At 35.3% G+C, this 5,688-nt stretch overlaps 1 pseudogene; it reads right to left on the bottom strand.

Moving 5' to 3' along the window:
- LOC102823718 overlaps window positions 1–4,649 on the bottom strand; it is a 15,602-nt pseudogene extending 10,953 nt beyond the window's left edge.
- Between the last annotated feature and the right edge of the window lie 1,039 nt (window positions 4,650–5,688).

Here is a 5,688-nt window from a genome sequence, read left to right as displayed (position 1 = left end):
AATTGATTGGCACTCAACAATTTCAGGAGTTAGTTAATATTGACGTTTCAAAGAGTCAATGATTTAGGGGCCTTCCTCTTTTTCGCTGATCATCCACTTTACAAAGCATTATGTCCTTCTCCATGGACTGGTCCCTCTTGATAAGATATAAGAAGTCTGGCCATCCTGACTTCTAAGGAGTATTTTGGTTGTATTTCTTCAACACAGATTTGTTTGTTCTTTTGTCAGTCCATGGTCCTTTTAATGCTCTTCTCCAGCACCATGACAAAAATGCGTCAATTCTTCTATGGTCTTCTTTCCTCACTTGTAAATTTTTACATATATATGTTGTTATTGTTGTTGTGTGCTGTGGAGTCGGCTCCGACTCATAGCAACCCTGTACAGGGATTCTGAGGCTGTAAATCTTTACGGGAGTAGAAAGCCTCATCTTTCTCTGCGGAACAGCTGACCTTGCTGTTCACAGCCTGATTCGTGAGGTTATTGAAAATACCATGGTGTGGGACAAGCATATCTTAGTCCTCAAACTGACATCTTCATTCTTGAACACTTTAAAGAGGTCTTGTGCAGCAGATATGCATAATCCTATATGTTTGATTTCTTGAATGCTGCCTCCTTGAGTGTTAATGATTGTTCTGAGTGAAATAAAGTCTTTGACAACTTCAGTCTTTTCTCCATTTAACTTGATGCTGTTTATTGGTGCAGTGGTGAGGATTTTTGTTTTCTTTCTGTTTAGATGCAAGCCAATTAAATGTTCCAGAATACTCATTCTCTACAATGTTGTCCATAGCTTCTCATGATCCACACAGTCAAAAGCTTCTGTGTAATCACTAAAGCAGAGATATACGTCTTTCTGGTATTCTCTGCTTTCAGCCAAGATCCATCTAACAACAGCAATGACATTCCTTTTTCCATGTCCTTGTCTGAATCCAGGTTGAACCTCTGGTAGTTCCCCGTCAATGTACTGGTCCCTCTTATTAAGAAGTAAGAAGTCCGACCAGCTGTTTTTGAATTATCTTGTGCAAAATTTTACTTGCATGTGACAGTAATTATATTGTCAGTGATTTCTGCATTCGATTGAATCACCTCACTGTGGAATGGGTGCAAATATGAATCTCTTCCAATCAGTTGACCAAGTAGCTGAATTCCAAATTTGTTGTTACAGATGAGTCACTGCCTCTATGCTACATCAGTTTGTTGAACATTTTAATTTAGAATCCATAAATTCCCAGAACCTTGCTTTTTTGACAATGTGCACATTGGACTTTTCCTTCAGTACCATTTATTCTTGATCATATGTTACCTCTTGAAATGGTTGAATATTGACCATTTGTTTTTGGTACAGTGACCCTGTGTATTCCTAGTCTTTTGATGCTTTCTACATTATTCAATATTTTGCTCAAAGAATCCTTCAGAACTGAAAGTCAAGGCTTGCATTTTTTCTTCAGTCCTTTCAACTTGAGAAATGATGAGCAATTCTTCCCTTGTGGTTTTCTAACTCCAGATTTTTGCACATTTCATTATATTTTCCTTTTCATTCTCCAGCTGCCCTTTGAAATATTCTTTGTTCAGATCTTTTATCTCCTCATTTCTTCCATTGCTTTAGCATCTCTTCATCGGTGAGCAGTGCATTTATTTCAGTCTATGATTATGTGTTCTATTTCATTTTTGACCACTTTCAATTTTCCTAGACCCACACTTTATACATCCCATGTTCTGATTATTAATGGATGTTTGCAATTTTTTTTTAACTTCATTTCAAGTTGTACCCCATCAGCAAATGAAGGTCCTGAATGCTTTAATCCTTTCATGTAATCAAGGTAAACTCTTCATTGAGGAGACAGTTCTTTCCCAGTCATATTTTGAGTGCCTACCAATCAAGATGGGGGGACCCTTTTCTGGTTCTATATCTCACAGTATTCTGGTGGTATTCATCAAGTTTCAGTATTCAATATTCTGCTATCTTCTGGCAGTGTTTCACTGTTATTTGTAAGGTTGTCAGTGGCTAAACATTCGGCAGTAGCCTGCTTCTTCTTCCTAGTCCATCTTAGTCTGGAAGCTCAACTGAAACCTGTCCACCATGAGTGACCCTGCTGACATTCAAAATACCTGTAGTAAATCTTCCAGCAGAACAGCAGCATGCGCACCACCAAAGTGTGACAAACTGACAGATGAGTGATGACATTAGCCATTTGTTTTTGTTGTTAAGTGTCATTGAGTTGGTTCTAACTCATAGCAACCCTGTATAAGGTTTCCAAGGATCAGCTGGTGAATTTGAACCATCGACCCAGTGATTCAAACAAACCTTGCAATCCAGTACTGTATTGCACAGTGCCATAGAACATTTGTATTTCATAATTGGCCTTAATAAATGTCCTGGTTTGCTGTCAGAATGAGGAGTTCACATTTTGCTGAGGGCCATGGAATTATACTATTGCTCAAGGGGAAACATAAGAAGATATAATTTAAACACATAAAGAAGGTAATTGGAAAATGATAAGAAGTCAATGATAAAACATTTTGGGGATTTTCCAGTACCTTTTTAAAATGATAGATATGTACGTATTGCATTTCCATGCATGCTGATTTTTTTTCTGTCCTCTTCAGGAAGAATTTTGTCAACAAACATCTTTGTCTTTTTAGTACAATCAGTCTTAATTATTCATTTTATAAGCCAAAATATTTGGAAGAATTCTTTATTTCACTCAGGATCATACTCTACATGCTTTCCAAAAGCAAATCCTATCAACTCTGTTTTCAAAATACATCCAAAATCTGATTGCTTCTTACTATTTGTATTCCTTTCCACCTGGATCTAGCTATCTTTATCGCTTATTTGGATTACCACTAAAGCTAATCTTACTGGTTGTTGTGTTATTTTCCTTAATTCCCTTAGCTTGCTCTCAATACATTATCAGGTCCATATAATGAGTTAGCATTTCATGGTACTTCTGTTCATAACATTCTACTGCTTTTCTATTTCACTCAGAATGAAAGTCCTAGTTATTCAATAAATTGCAAGTCTCTACATGATTTGTCTCAACACTTTCCCTCAAGGGCTTTCGTCTCATCTTCCACCAATGTTTGTTCACTGTTTTACAGATGCATTGCCTTTCAATCTTTCTAAAACACAACTTAACTTTTTTCTTTTCATTTACTCTCCCTTCCTCCTAGAATTCTTTTCTCCCATGTATTAACAGAAGTGGTTCTTATTGCCTCTCGGTCTCAGATCAAATATCACATGTCTGAATGTCCTTATAAAATGTCTGTGCTTTGTTCCTCCTCACCCATTAAAATTTCCTCTTCCTGCTTTATTTTCCTCGGCAGCACTTATTACCACCTTGCATATTATATATGTATAAAATCATAGAAACCGAAATATCAAGATGTAAAGCTATTATTTCTCAATGTATCCTCTATCTTTTTCTCTACACTTCTGATGGCAGTGCTTCTATCTATCTAACCTTTCCCATAAGAATTCTTCACTCTTCATTTTACAATACAGCAGTTTTGCCATAATCAAGACAATCAAATTTTCTTCCTCTTAAATGTTCTTTGAGTGTTTGGGAAAATAATTAAGTCTGAAGGGTTAGGTTTAAGGCTTGGTTGGATGGGTTAATATTTCCAATGAAATTCACATAGGATAGTCCTTCCTGCTCTCAAAGAATGAGGAGTTGCATTGTCTTGATGGATAAAAATTCCACAGCACAATTTTTATGACCTTTTTCCGCCAATGGAATTTTCCAATTTCTTTATAAAAATACCATATGATCATCCTATGTCCTTTAATAGAATCTATTAAGACTACACCTTTGGAATCACACACACACACACACAGTAAAAATAAATAATTAAATAACAGCTGCCATAAACTTCTGAGGTGATCTTTCTTCCTTGAATTCAACTAACCCAGCATATACCCTTGGAAGCAACTGATTTGATTGATTTTGGATGATACTGATAAATCCAAGAGTTATCAATGGTTTTGTTCCAGAAAATCGTCTTCATTCACTGTGTCCTTGCTTAAAAGATGAATGGAAAGATCAGTTCTTTGAGCTAACTGATCATCCTGCCACCCTTTTAGCATGCATAAAGCAGAGAACATACTGAAGCCTAAATATTTACTTAAAATTAAAAATGCTAAATGATGTGAGAGCCTAACTTCAGTAGCTATTCCATCAGTGATAATTCTAAGGTCTCTTTTACCAATTTCTGGACTTCTGTCACAGTTTCCTCTTTCATAGAGGTCTTTCTTCTCTTGGTTCATGTTTGAGGTCTTCCTGACTTTCCTTAAGAAACATATAAAAACTGCTGTTTTATCTAGAACACCATTCCTGTAAACTTGTTTCAAAGTGTCAATGATTTAGCAAGGTTTGATATTAACCCTGACCTCAGAATTATTGCTAATTTTGTTTTTTAGTTTTCCTTCTCAGGGCGTAAAAGTATTCTTTCATTTAAGATACCATAACAAGACTAGTGTATTACAGATAGAACTTGTTTGCAGTCATCCAGTGATGGAAGAGACATGTGTAAACAAGTTTTGTTGGAATTAATCTATGTGTGAATAAACTGAAAGCCTAGGATCAATACCTTTTTACTTACCTGCCCATTTCTTGTGTAAGATCTAGTTCCACAATAATATAATACTTCATCTTTGCGTTAATCATTATATCGGAAGCCTCTTGAAGAATGCCTTAACATAGAAAGTATTCAGTAAGGAAAAATTAGTAGAAGTGTTTCAGTTGGGCTATTTTATTCCCAAGTACCTAGAAATTTAAGGTAAGGCATTTTGTGGTTACAAAGGGAAATTTTATTTTTTAATTCAATTCACCTTTATTATAAATCAGAACAAATGCTATCTATAAAGTGGACTAGGAAAAAAGTAATCTTTTTGTTGAGTCTTTCAGAATAATACATAAATCATTCTCATTCTAGTATACTTGCAGATAGTATAGATACCTCTTTTTGTAAGTTTAAATTATACATTGTTGTTGTTGTTGCATGCCATCAAGTCATCTTTGACTCATAGTAACCCTATATAGGGTTTCTGAGGAATGGCTGTTGAGTTTGAACTGCAGACTTTGCAGTTGAAACTGACCTTATGGTCCAGTGCTTTATCCTGCAGCACCACACCAGGACTCCAAATTATATATAGTGAAAAAAAAGAGAAAAGAAAAGAAAGCCTTTTTTGGCTTCCATAAAAGTCTCCCTATGCTATATTGATGTCTTGACTGCCATACAATTCTCCCCGTGTTATAGTGAGATCTTAGGGGGAATCTACATATTCATTATGTTTTCCTGTTTAATATGGCCACCAGAAAACAAGAACAGTCAGTCGACAGACATTACAAAGAAAACATATTTCTCTTGAATAATTTTATTCCAGTCTTTTTACTTCTCTCTCATTTTCCTTTGCAAAATCAGTCTGGGGAAAAAAAAAAAAAAATCAGTCTTAAAAATTTTATTTGCTTGTTGATCTAATGCCTATTTCCTCTCAAAATGATTAAATAATACATTTTCTCATTTATCTGTAGGTTATATAACCAGAAATATTTTTGTGGTTTCATTCTACAAAGGTTTTTGTGTCCATTGTGAAATATGTCATTTTGCTACTCTTTTCAGAATAAGAAATCTTTGAAGCGATATGCTGGCAGTACATCTAACCAATGATGCAAAAGATTCATCTGCCCA

The sequence above is a fragment of the Chrysochloris asiatica genome, unplaced genomic scaffold (genome assembly GCF_000296735.1).
Source record: "Chrysochloris asiatica unplaced genomic scaffold, ChrAsi1.0 scaffold00075, whole genome shotgun sequence".
In the NCBI taxonomy this organism is placed as follows: domain Eukaryota; kingdom Metazoa; phylum Chordata; class Mammalia; order Afrosoricida; family Chrysochloridae; genus Chrysochloris; species Chrysochloris asiatica.
This window is presented reverse-complemented; position numbering and strand designations above follow the sequence as displayed.